General features: G+C 38.6%; 1 protein-coding gene across 1 annotated transcript in view; it reads right to left on the bottom strand.

Annotated features, from left to right (window-relative positions):
• Nucleotides 1–14,700, bottom strand: part of EPB41L4A (erythrocyte membrane protein band 4.1 like 4A) — a 117,359-nt gene that overhangs the window by 81,887 nt on the left and 20,772 nt on the right. The gene's annotated exons all lie outside the window — the stretch shown is intronic.

Here is a 14,700-nt window from a genome sequence, read left to right as displayed (position 1 = left end):
TGAGGATAAAATAATGTGGTTTGCTTAGAGTAAAACCAGCAGCATATTCACAGAACTTTATAAAGTACTAGCCCCTAGGCTTCCCCTGGTACCATTTCTGTAAATTTCTAGGGTCTATCTCTTCATGCAGACCTCAACCTTGCCCATACTCATCCCTTTGTCAATGGGCTGCTAAATAGGATATATCAAAGTAGTGCTTCTTGAAGTTCTGTTGCAAAGTCAGTGACTCTCATTTTCCAGAATTAATTGTGACTAAACACCCTTCCTTGTAAAATGTAAGGTTTTAATTTTTGCATCCTTTTTTTTTCTTGGTGATATGAACTCCTGCTCACAAAACTTCTCTGCTGCTAATAACTACACCAGGACATGAGACAACACCCAAAACCGTACTAGAATACGTATCTCTTTCTACATACATGTTACAACATGTATGCAAAACTATTTTTAAATAACTGTATTTGTTTTGAAGTGGAGGAAGCTGATTTATTATTTAGGGCATCCTCCAAAATACTGATGCTTCCCAGCCAAGGTGAGGTTTGAAACTTCATCCTAGGTAGCTAATAAAAGGAAGACAGTCACTAAAACTCCAAGATTGTCTCTTTCCACTGAAAGGTGCAGTTCTATGAGTCAGTGTAGGTTTCAGTAACTCTTTTCCACTTTTCATAAAAGTCTAAACCAAATATTTCATTTCCTAACAGATGTGGTCCAGTATCCACCATGTTAAAGATTCATTCCAGCACTATTTCTCCCAGGCTCTGCTCCTCAGCCACTACAATGTCTCAGCCAAGACTAAGCATTAGTGCCTTCATTTATTTGGCTATTAGCTCTAGCTGAATTACCCACATAACAAATGTTCTCAAGGACAGTCTCGTACAACTTCGCAGTTGTAACAAATCCAGCAGCACTCCCCAAGATGCCAAAGGTGCTTTACATCCCCACCCCTCTGCTGAAGAGAGGGTGGGTGCCAACCTACACAGTTGCTCCTAGGAGCATAACCCATCTGGTTTCAATAAAAATGAACCAGGATAGCACAGGTGTCTTAGTTAAAATTCACAAATCTAATGGATTTTGATTTGCCATAGCCTGCTGATGTCTCAGTCAGAAACCTGCTGGGAATTTTAGGCAGGTATCCAATCACTATGAAAATGAACAAGTTCCCCAGGGTTGCAGGACTTGCACTGGAGTAGTGATCAGTCATCCCAGCCACAGCACACAGCTAAAGGGTATTTGGTATATCCAGTTATGCAAAACGTATGAAATTTTAACTGGAAATTAGCCATCTCCCAGACAGAGTTACGCTGTTAAAATACACAATTTATATCTAGTTTGGGCCTGGGGCGACTAGAACACTATGCCATTGTTGGCATTCATCCAGTTAATTAAGGAGGAGTAATGCCAGTGGCTCTGACACTTCAAAGGCCCAGCTTGGACCTGCTGCCATGCAACACTCCACCAAAGTCAGTGACTGAGTCATTTATGGATGAGTGGACAACACTACCCCAGTATCTTGCCAGTATTCTAATATAAATTTTAATAAAAAGTAAAACCACAGAACAAGCAACAAACTGTCACTGATAGAAGGATGATCAAAGATTATCCAGGCTAACTAAGAAAATATGGAAAAGAGTCAAGTTGAACGCTGAAGGTTTGCCTGGTCCCACACACCCTCACTTCCTGCCAGAGTGAAGTAGTTCTCACTTCTTTATAGTCAAACTGTTCACTCCTTTACAGTTGTCCGACAGCTTCTATAAACTCAGCTATTACCCAGCTGTCACTCCCTGCCCCAAGGCAAAAACTTCTCCTGGGCACAGAGAAGAAAGGTGACACTGATTCCATTAGAGAACCATAGAAAACTCAAAGCTGGGAAAGACCTTTAAGATCATTGAGACGAACCACTGACCCAGCACTGCCAAATCCGTAACACTAAACCACCCGCCTAAGTGTGATATGTCCACATCTTTTAGATACTTCCAGGGTGGTGACCTAAGCACTTCCCTGGGAAGTCTGTTCCACTGTTTGACAACCCGTCCATAAAGGAATTTTCCCTATTATCCAATATAAAACTCCCCAGCACTGAGGGGAAACACCTGAGGCCATTTCTTCTTGTCCCATCACTTCTTCATGGGACTAGCAACTAATGCTCTCCTTCCAGGAGGCTGTAAAGCAGTAAGGCCTTCCCAGAGCCTCTTTTTATCCAGACCAAACAATCCCTTTTATCAGACTTGTGTTCAGACCCTTTCCCAGCTCCCAGAGATGTTTCCCTTCTCTGGACATGCTCCAGCACCTCAGTGACTTTTTTGTCAGAGACTCAAAGCTGAACACAGGATTTGAATATTATCATAGTCTGAAATAAGCTGCTGACATTTCCTTTAAAAAGGCAGTTGATGGATTTGAGGATGTCACATTTTGACACAAGAAGCAGCACAGTATGAAAATCAAGTGTAGACAATTGAAAGCAAGTTAGATAACAGAAACCATCACCCCCACTTGCACAGCTAGATTGAGAATGGTCCATGAAGGCTGCCAAGAAACACATTTTGCTCAATTCAGAGTTGTTGGTTGAAGCAGAATTAACCTTACTGTTTTTCTAAATGAGGGAACCCATCTGTTATCCCACTCAGAGCTGCAATAACCCAAACAATGCTGGAGCTTCCATCTTGGGTAGGGAGACAGTTATCACTTAGTCCAAATTATTTGGCCAATAGTTTTAGAGAGGCTCATCCCTGTAGCCCTGAGGTAATGCTTCATATATGTCCTCTGTATTACTCTGTTTTAGTCCATCATTACAGGTCTAAATCTTGGTTTAAAAAAAAGGCCTAGCAACTAGCAAGAAGAAAATCATTACAAGTTTTTACAGAAATTAGAGTAAACCCAGCACTAAATGTAAGAAGGCAAAAGTATGTCAATATTCAATAATTGAGATGTTTGCAAATTCATATTGACTTAGTTTGTCCACAAGTATTTTTAGTACTATTAAAGCTCTTCCTGTTCTGATAGGAAAGTCTTCTCTGTACTTACTTCCACAGTAAGAATCAATTTTTCACCTCCACATTTGCAAGCATGATCATGCATCCTTTCTGTTATAAGAAACTAAATGCTATTTACCAAAATGCTTATTTGTATATTTATCTAGCTCTTCTTACTTCTTTTGCATAAATCCACTAAAATCAATACAGCTGAGACATGCCCAAGGAAACTTCAGCATTTTATTCCTAAACCTAATATTATCACACAATACCAAGATCCAAGTAGCTAAAACAGGTTAATTACCCAAATCCTCCTGAAAACACTTACACTTCAAATATACACCAGTGAACTTTACATTCATTGTGCAGCTCCTTCTTTCAAATTAGAAAAAAAATTACAGTCCTAGTCAGTTTTAAGTTCTTTCCCTGGAGAGGATAAATGCATTGCACATTTGACAATCACAAAAAAAATATTAAAATCTCCATCTGGTTAATTTTATGAGTGCAACAAGTCTTAGAGACTCCAAACACTTCAGGATCTTCAGCTGATATAAGTAGAAGAGCCTCAATTGGGTTCACAGGGCAATTCACAGTATCTGTAAACACCCAGTGTTCAAACAACTGTGACAAAGCAGTAGGCTGTGTTGTTCCAGGTGACAAAACTGAAGAAAATGTCTGACTAAGTTAGATGCACAGCTGTGGAAAGTCAAAGTCCAAGATATTGTTGGTTCACCAAACAGTAGAATATTGTGCCAGAATATTGTCCACATCCATATGGGACCTATGTTTCCATATACAATGTTTGCTCTCAAATCTGTCACAAAGGAGAAAAGGTGTGCAACTCCACTGTCAAAACCAAGTGGCATAAGTAGGCTCCAAATACTTCACTATTTGACAAGTCAGCTGATGATATGGCTGTTTTGACAGCACTCAACTCGTGTCCTAATCCTGCACTCACTGCATGAGCAAGATATTATTCAGAAAAACTGTATTTCACAGAAGGCTTATATACATAACATTTACCAAAATAAGCAGAAATGGAAGACCTAACAAACAAACTGGGAAGTTTAAGTTTTCTGTTTTATGGAAAAGGCAATTTTTGGAGTCCAATTATTTCACTAGTTTACTTGAGAAACAGATGCTTATTTAAAATAGCATAAAGCATAATATATTGCCAGTATGGCTATGAAGAGGGCAAATATTTCCTTCTAAGTAATTTTATAGTCATTATAATACCTGGTTTTGCTGCTTTCAGAAGCCAGACCCAAAGCAGCTATGATATGTTGCAGTTAATCTGTTATATTTGTAGTCCTACCATCCTGGAAAAGTTCTGGCTAATTAGAATCAGAAGTTACACATCAAAAGTCTTGTTGATTTACAGTCACCATATCTAGACAGGGATGAAGTACAATTTTTTTAATACTGTTTATGGACCAATGTGAGAAAATTCATATTTATTCTCCACTGTCTCCTGATTGCCTGAGTTATTTCACACAGATTAAGCCTCCTTTCTGCAAAAAACCCTCAGTTTATCCAAGTTCTACACAAAGATAAATTAGGATAAAGTTCTGCAAAGGGTCACAAAGGTGGCTAGTGGGGCACAGCATACAAGTATCTGGGAGAATTTCTCTACATAGCAGAGAAGTCAAGGGAGGATGTAGTTACAGCAAGAAAAATCAGAGCCAGACTCTCATCACAGATGCACAGAAAGAAAATTAAATGATGCAGCAAAGGAAATCCCCTCACTGGAGAGGGCCTAAGTGCAGAAACAGGCTGCCCACAACCACAGGCTATGGAGCTTCAGCCATTAGAGAGACCCAAAACTCAGCTGGGAAAGTTTCTGCTCTAACTTGGAAGATAAAATACATGACTTCCAGAGGCTCCTTCCAGCTCTAATGATCCTATCCCACAACACAGCCCACAGAAGATAGCCAATTAATGTTGCATCACTTTATCTGCATTTGTCTAAAATTAGACTTGAATATGTGGAAATAGTACTTTGGGGTAAGGATGCCCATATTCCCAGCTTCCAAGGATGTTGTAAGAAACCTTTCTCATACAGAAATTATTAAAATAAATGTATATAATGAATACAACTATAAAAACAAGGCAGGAAATGGAAGGTGGTCTGTAAAACTCCCAACTCCTAACAGAGGTTGTACAGACCTCTAGTCAACAAGCATTATCTGTACTTTTTAATTGAAATAGTTATAAACAGTACACTTACTGTTCCAAGACAATAGAGTATTGTTTAGTCAAATGCTGCTCACTTTAACTTTGAAAATATTCTGAAAGTATAAATATACAAATTGGAAAAAATTCTATGTAATTGTGACAGCATATGATTAATTCACAGTGGACACTCTCATAATGACTATTCCCACAAAAATACTGTATGTTCATTTTTATACTGCTTATATTTACATAAAAGGAAAGCAGGAGTTAAAAGAAGTTACACAAATCTCTTAGATATTAACTACAACTCTTAACTGCAGGGAGATAATGCTAGTGTTAACCAGCAAGTCAGTCTAACATTAAAAGTAAACATGCCAGAAGATAGGTTATACATAAAGTAAATTACACAACTCAACTCTGTTCACCTATAGCAGAATTTCCAGAAACGCTGCCTCTGAGAAGTTTCTAAAGAGAATTGTTAGAAACTCGAGGTCAGCAGCACTTGTCATGAGTTCTTTTCAGTAATTATTAACAGAAGACTCTTAGTTCAAGCAGACTATTTTCAATAAATTACTGTGCTACTAGCAGGGCTACTTTGAAACAATGGCACAAGCATCTCAGTGACCCACTTAAAGCTATTTCAGTCACAGCATGATCTGATATCTTAGCATTAATTATAACATAAGATGACTGACTTTGCAATTCTTACATTAACTTTTGTCTTTCATGATTTTTTTCAACCAACTTAGCTCTATGTACTACTATGAATTATTACTGTTGAAAAGAGAAATTTTTTAGCTTAAACAGGGCCAGCTATAACCACTTCTATTGTAACAGGACAATGCTTTGACTTTCCTCTGGGAAAGGCAATACCAAACTGAATTTGCTTACACTTACCAGCTAGATGAGGAAAGAAGCCCAGTCCCAAGAGAAACTAGAAATCAATCTTTCACTCTTCAGTAATTACTGCTTACAAACTGGCAAAAATTAAAACAGAGCCTTGCCATTACATAGAGCTGGCATCTCAGAACTTAACTTCTGGATGTAATTTCTTCCATCTATGTCACAGAGTCAAATCTGCTATGTTTTTGAAACATTATGTTGATAGAGAAAAACATTTCTTATGCACAACTTATAATTAAAAGACACACAGAGACAATTTTCTTACTAGAGCTTTGTAACTCAATCAGTTCACAGCCAAATCTGCAGCTATGATTTGTTTCTCTTAAAGATTAAACATCATTCTTCATTTTTAGATGGAAATGAGAAAGACAGTATCTGAAAACATGCAGCACTGAATACCAAATTCCAAGGATCTTCATCTGATTTTTTTTTTTTCCTTTTCTTCCAGCATGGGATAAAAAAGTGCTATGTGCCTATAAAGCTCAGGCAGACTATATAGCATCTCACAGTTCAAAAGTCATCTTCAAAACAACAGTTGCTAGTAATTTAATTATTATTAAAATTTTAAAGCACAAATGCATTAATAGTGGTTGTTACAAAGGCAAGATGTTTCTTAGTTCTAACAAGCAGAGTTCTAGCTCATCATGGGCTAGGTGCCATCAGAACTGGGTAAGTTTATCATCTGAAAGGAAAGTTCCTTTCCTGCCAGCATACTCCTTAGAACTTCATATATAAATACCTTTCAGGAAACATTTCCAACACTTCCTCTTTTGTGTTTTATACAGAAAAATGAAAGGAAACATTCTGAGCTTATGTAATTTCATGACTCAAGACACTAAGACAGTCTCCCAGGGCAAAACACTATTTCATAACTTCCACTGTATAGGCAGCTAGGTAACTGATGGTTTCTTCAGATTACACCTGTACACTGGTTTAAATAGGTGCAATCAATTAGCATGCAAGACATTTGTGTTAATAATGCACAAGGGAAGATACTCGTCCTACTGGTCCTTCATTTTCTTATCTTTATAAAGCTGTTGGAAAGAAATTAACTCAAAATTTCAGCCCAAGTCTGTGATACTGCAACCCCAGGCTCTGTTTTGGGAAGAAATATTGCAATAATTGGACCCCACACAGATAGGCCAGAAAATCTTGATTTAAAGCTGTTGCATTAGGCATTGGTCCATAAAAGGGCAGAACCAAATCAGGTCTCAGTCAAGAAATTATGCTGTGGATGAGAAGGTCACCTGTTAGTTACACCATTTTCCATGGGCAGGTTCCACAAGAGCAACACATTTTAAACACAAGAACTTATTTCCAAGTGTTACAAACAAACCCAGTTGAAGAATACAGAAGACTGTCACGAGCAAAGATTATTAACATTGTCTGATTATTAATCCAATGTGGTGACACAATGCTACTGTCTCATTTACACCTCCCAAATTCTTTGGAATCCAATCCACACGGTCTCATCTCAGAGGCATCCTGGGATGCACCAGGCCCCCATGTCCTCACATCCTGCAGTACCACAGAGCTACCCTGAGGCTGAGGGATTTGCAGGAAACCTACTGCCAGCTTGAGAAGGCACCTGTGCCTGCCAGTAGCCTCTGGTATGGGAAGTTCCGAGACAAAGTTTTTTGCAAGCAGAGAAAAAGAAATTCTCATTATTAGTCGGAACATCTGGTTCAACTTCAGCCAGTGCTCACCTTATCCACTCAGGACAGGTGAATTGATCAAAATTGATCAAAGATTTTAAATCTTTGAAATTAAAAAACAAAACAAAAATGAAAAAACCATCATTGGAGGTTCCAGGACCCAGTAATGTGTTTTTCAAATAAGAACTTTCAGTTTCTAAGAGAAAGTAGTAAACATTATGTAAAAGCCAATTTGATTCCTAATTTTCTGGCCTTCAACCAGCACAACAGAAAAAAGTCTCCACAGTGTATGAAATGAAAGCCACAACACCACATCTCCTTCTGCTACACACACTAGGAGGGCACTAGAACAGAAATCTTCAACCTGAGACACAACATACATAGTATTAATAAAATACAAAAATAAAACAGGCTCTGTGGAGCAGGAAACGTGTTCACAGCTGCATGTTCTTCAAACCCCTTGGAGAGAACTGGAGACGTCTTCTTCCTGGCTCCTCTCTATTCACACAATAATAATAGTAAGAGCAGTCTTTTTCACTATGAATTATTTGTAAAATTTGGCAGCAGAACATATCTCAACATATGCAATTTAATTGTGGAACCTTCATGTTGGTCACATACGAAAATAAACTATCAGAAATTTATGATCAACATTACTTTCTCAAATGCTATTTCAAAATCTGCCGACTGGAGCTTGCAGTAGGAAACAATTACAAAAATCTTCCATTAATATTGGTACTTTTTCCTCCTTTCTTCATTCTTTTTTTTCATTTTCATTACAGAAAGAATAGTATCAATATGCACCAGTAGTAAAAAGCATAAAAGAGCAGGTGTTTTACACCAAGGCTAAAATGCCTTATAAAACCCTAAAAAATTAAATTATCAAAAGTGTCAAAAATCTACTCCTTCTACAGCCAAACTAACATGAATTACATTTGAAAAAGCATTAAAAGCCACAAAACAAAGCATGACTAAAACAAGCATAAATAGGTCTTATAACTAGTAACTTCTTAAAATACAACTAAATATTTTTGAACTACATTAAGTGGTAGAATAAAACTTAATGCATCAACTCAGTGCTACAACTGGGGAGGGAGAGCAATCATCCACCATGACTATTGCCAAACAAAACTTAGTGTTTTCTTAATATTTCAATTTATCCAATACCCTTCATCATAAACATGAGCAGCATTATCATAACCCTTTACAATATTATATTCTTGTTCTAGTTCAAGGAAACTAGGCTGCTAAAATTTTGTGTCCCAAGTATTTATTGTTATTGTGAGTAGACTTGGCTTTAGACTGGCTTCCAGATGCCCACCCAGTGACTCCCTCACTTCCCCACCTCAGCTTGACAAAGGCAGAGAACAATAATAAAAGCTCATGGGTCAAGATACGGACAGAGAAATCACTCCATCATCACAGGCAAAAGATGCTCAGGGAAAGGTGATTTAATTTGCTGACAATTACATGAAGGATAGTGAGAAACGGCAGCAGAACTTAAAATACTTTCCATTTCTTCTTCCCAGGCTCAGTTTCACTTCATTTCTGAGTCCTGTATCCACTGCCCAAGAAGTGCAGAGGGATGGGTAACAGGGGTTGTGCTGAATCCACAGCTGCCCCACGCTGCTGCTCCATCCTTTGCACTTCTTGCCTGTTCCCCTCACAGAGGCCACCCCTGCAGACCCCACTACAAACCCCTTGCCATGTAAACACAATGCAATTGTGTAAACAGACCACAGAATAAGCCTTTGAGAACCTGGTGATAGTGTTCCATAATGATGTTTTTCTGGAGGGTTGGAGGGCAAAAAGCTGTTTATAGGTTTCATAAAATTTCAGCTCCAGTACCAGAAATATTGTATGTAAAATTTCCTTCCCCAAAATAATTAACCACAGTCAGGAAAAAAAAATTAAAATAAACAATTTCCTTTGTGTAAAATAAATGTGTATTATGACAAAGGTCTGTTTTTCCCACACACACACTCAAATTTTGGAGCCTGCTGTAACTGCAGCACTTTACTGGAGATGTCTGGCAGTTATAAGTAAATCTACCCTAAATAATGTTTAAAAGTAATTCCATTTAAAAAATACCAATGAACTATTAATTAAATATTGTGAATTATAGATCCAAAAATACAATTTTTTAGTAGAGAACTGTCTTCAAAGTTCAAAGGAGGGCTTTGCAATAATTTTTATATGACCTGCAATGTAAGACACCCCCCCCCCCCGCCCCGCCCCGAAAAATTTGTAGACATTCCAAAAATCACTAAAGTACTAAAGTGACAAGCAATGAGAAAAGCCAGCTATTGGAGAAAATAACCTGAGCCTCTTGGTAGGACAAGCTCTCTGAAAACATGTATTCTAACAACTGCAATGGGCAAGATCATCTACAGCAAGAAAATACACCAATTTTATGAAGTAAGGTTTGTGTCCTGACAAGCTGTAACTCTGAATGGAATTTGGGCATCACCAGGAATAAAAGCAAGTGAACCTGAGATCACAGCGATGCAGTTATTAAGCAAGGGGAAGGAGAGAATAAAACAACCCCATGAACTTTTGTTCCAGGTATCCCTGTATGAAGGTGGCAATACTTTCACATAATTGAAGAAATGTAACTATTTCTGTGCTTCAAGAAATTAAAACTCATTCAGATGGTGATTTTTAAAAAACAAACAGACTAATCTAGAAATCTTGTAATTTGGGAGGGGTCAAAGAATGTTGAAATATTCAGTATATCAGAAAGAGATTAAAGGTGATTTGGTCTGTGCCTCCCAGTATTCACACAAGGAAGGCCTCTGACAAAGGGCTTTTAAGAACAAAAGACAGAGTAAGCTGAAATGGATAAAAGATATCTACACAAATTTGCAATAAGCATTAAAAAAAATTAACAGTGACAATAACAAAAATAACACATCAAACAACCTAACAGGTGATACAGTAATGCTTAATTTTAAACCTTACATTCTCACTGCCTTTTTAAAAATTGAGCACAAATTTTTGGAGAGGCAATACTGCATACATCTAAATTACCACCAGCTAAGGAAGACAGAATGATTTCTGGGTCAGGACTGTTAACAGGATATCACCAAAATTAAACATTCACTGTAGTGGTCAATCATGGCTGCAGTGAAGGATGTGTGGCTGTCTCCAAACCCATCAGAAGAATGTATATTTCAAAGCCTGGACACTTGACTCACACATTCATCTTTCCAGCTCAGAACACTGCCAGCAGAAGGGCTCACTGAAGCTCTCCATAATCCTCCTTTAGGAATAGGCATGCTAAGGATCCAAATTATTATGTTGGAGGGGGATGGCTTAGGGCAGTGCAATTCTGAAGCCAAAGACTCCTGTGATGGAGGAGTTAATTTTTATAATATATATATTTTTTTTTTCTTTTTTTTCTTTTTTCTGTCCAGGGGGTGAAAAGACACTACTAGTAAAGCTCGACTTTCCCTAAATTAAAGTATTTTCTGTGGTAGCACTCAGATTTTCTCACTATATCAGGCAGCAGCAAAACCTACAGAAACTGTGGGATATGGGGTTATATTTATTAAAGCTATTAAGGCTTATATTCACCAGAAGGCCCTGTAGAGGAGGGACAGGTGCAGGCTCTGGATGGCTGGAAGCAGCTGAGCTGGGGGGTGAGAGGCAGTGCTGAGGAGGAACACGTGGACAGCACGTGAGTGGGAAGGTGACAGGGTGACAGAATGTGTGGACAGCAGCACTGCAGCTGAGCAGCCAATGGGTGCTCTTCTTCTGTTAAGTTCTGGTTCTGTGTGGTACAGATTAAAGGTACTAAAAGGGGGACAGTTTCTATAATAAAGTGATCTTCTTTGGATGCATAAGGGCGTTTGTGTCACTTTGTTCCCCATTGCTACAAGAAACCTCCATGGTTTTCTCATGAGAAAACTTAAGCTATGAAACTTATCATACCTGTTGGGCTTTATCTTACAGGTAGATTGCATAATATCAGACGAAGTAGGGATGATTGCTTAGTAAATACACTGGGCCCCTTTTTCCCCTCTGTCGCTTCAATACCAGATACCATTCTCTGTTTCTGAGAAGATAAATCCTTTCATTAGTCTTTCTGTTTACAGCAAGAAAGCAGTACTGGATTCAAACACTGATGGATAAAAAATGCTCTCAAACAAGCAGATACAATATGAAAGAGTTGGAAAAATTACTTCTACATTCAGTTGCAATCACTATGTCAACAGCAATCCTGAAGCTCTGGGATTCATTAAGTGGGATTCATAAAATAGAACAAACATGACAGCAGCTCAAGAAAGCAGTAATTTCATTTCAGGTATAAAGAAATGTTCTAATCTATTTTGTCTAAAAGAAGATGGATGCCGATTTCTAACCACTTAGCTTTCTTGCTGTGCTTTTGCCAGACAGGCTGCTCTGTCATATCTGTGTCTGCAGATTCATGAAACTGTATAAATGTAAAAATGAGCTGAAGTATGGGTAGTTTAACATGATTGCTCCAAATTTGAAGCTGCATTGAAATTAGAAGAAACAAATCCTTTTCCTTCACAGATGATGGGTGGGTTTTGCTTCAATTGGCCCAATCTGCCAAAAAAAGGCACTACCTTTTATTCTTAAGGATGCTGCTTTTTAAAGAATGAAAAGAATTACTGAAATACTAAAATGAAATAAACAGGCACAATTTCTGAGCTGATATTCTCAGACTTTATCCTCTCTGACAAATTTTAGTGTCTATATTCCATTCACATTTATTTTTCTGTGCACTACCTGAAACCAAAAATTCCTTGTTCATGGTAATTTTTGTCAGTCAGATGCAAAGCACTCTGAGACCTCCATTGTCACACTTTGACTTCCATATGCAAGCCACATATGCACTGAACTTGACACAACTGATGAGATCTATCTCAAAAATGGGTAATGGGTACTTAAAAACTGCATTTCAGTTCTTCCTTTCAAGAAGCAGAGAAAAGAAGGAAGAACTCCCAGGAAGGGAACAGATTTTGTTTAAAAATGGATGGAAACTTAACTGTACAAATACTATCTGGATTCATTAGCAGGGGTGGCTTTGTCAACAGCCATCAGCTCTAAATTTGCTTCCAAATTTTGAAATTACTCAGATGAAGAGTACCTTTCTCCTGGATCTCTCTGGCTTAGTGAGAGAGAAAACGAGCTCTTTCGTCAAAGCCACGTGCCTGAGACCAAAACATCCCTAGCTGTACTGAAAGCAGTTGTGCATTAGGCTTCATGTACTGATATGCAACATAAGACACAGCAGCAAAGGTCTACTTTCAACACAGTTGAGAAAAAAAACCCAAACAAACAAACAAAAAAAATTCAACCCCACAGTCTATTTTCTTAAAGTAAGCCTTTTTTATCCCACACATTACAGGAAGAAGGTAGGTAGCAACTGGAAGGATGTCCCTGGAGCTCCAGTCAGGAAGAAGACAGTCAAAAATGCATTAAATGGAGACAGAGCAAAAGAGCAGAAGAAGGTAGAAAGAGAGAGAGAATGGCTCCTTTCTTCCTTGGACCAAAAATACTGTGCCTTGTGTGAAAGAAATAAACACCCTCTTTAGCTCTGTCTTCTCCTGCCTAACAGGGAGGGCAGTGCTAGTATCTGCCTTCAGAGAGCAGCACATGGGCTTTGCGTGTCCCCTGTGCCCCATCCACCCACTCTCACCCTCTCATGAGACTCCAGTTGTGAGCTGTTGGTTCTGCAGAACCATCACCTCGTCACAATGTGGTGAGGAAGAGCCCGCCTAACAAGCCTGCACAAGCAACCACACAGAGAGGACAAAAAAGAAAAAAACCTCTGCACTCACAACACCTCATAAAAACATAATAAAAAGGAAAAGGTAAAAAGAGAGCAAGGCTGAAATAGGAACCAAAAGGCAATCAAAGTGTGCCGTTACAAAGCTCAGAGAATTGCCTGTCAGGCATCAATTTATTGTGCAGGTTTATGCATATCTGGTTTTAAAACATAATTTTTACCTCCCCTTGGGTACTGCATGTTAGGCTAATTACAGAACACTCATAGGCAGGTGAAGTAATACAGAACACAGACTGGATTGGCTTTATATTCCCATCATACTATTTATCACCTACAAGGCAATAATCCCATGCCTTCTGCCATCCCTGCCTACTCCAAGGCTTTCTGCTGTTACACAGGTGAAAGGATAAGATGTCTTAGCATTTCAGAAACAGAATACAGGGCAGAGTAATTTGTGAGAAGTGATCTCGAAACAGATCCAGTTGGCAGTCCCAGTTAGCCCAAGCTGGGATAAAAAGGAAAAAAAATTAATTGCTCTGCTAGAAAGTTACTAACATGCTGGCAGCTACACAATCTCCAAAATTCTCTGAAACAGACCCAGACACGCTGTTGAGATTTGTTGTTTATTCTCTACTAAAAACTGGCTAATTCTGTGTTCATTTGTGGCATTGTGTGAAGCATACCTGGCTTTATGAAACCATGACTGGCACCCCACAGTCATGTCAAGACAGATTATTTCCACAGTGATGCTTCACAACTCCTGTCATGAACCAGAACTGTAATACTGCTATTTTCTTCACAAGCCCACAAACAAATTAAAAGTCCAAACAGCAATAAACCCTCTTCTAAACACGGTACTAGTGAAAACTTTGGGAATATTCAGACCATATCCAAAAGTTTCCTAGTCTGGCCTCAAATAACACAATAACACAAATAACGCACAAAAACACACCAGTCTTATTCAGAAAATGCACTGCAAACACCTTTCGGAAAACTAAAAAGAAACTAGTTCTTTGCTTCCATGGAGATTTCCTACTCCCTTCTGCTGCGTCACTGAGACAACCAACTCTGTCTCCACTGACCTGATTTCCTTGATATCTTGCTGTCCAATACCACAGGCAGAAACCACAGGAAATGCAGGTCAACATTAACAATGGACAGCAGGAATCACAGAATCACAGAAGGGTGAGGCTGGAAGGAACCACCATGGGGTTATCTGGTCCAGCTGCCCTCTTCTTGCAGG

The sequence above is a fragment of the Zosterops lateralis genome, assembly GCF_965231275.1.
Source record: "Zosterops lateralis genome assembly, chromosome: Z".
Classification (NCBI taxonomy): domain Eukaryota; kingdom Metazoa; phylum Chordata; class Aves; order Passeriformes; family Zosteropidae; genus Zosterops; species Zosterops lateralis.
The sequence above is the reverse complement of the archived record's forward strand: the minus strand, read 5'-3'. Positions and strand labels throughout refer to the sequence as shown.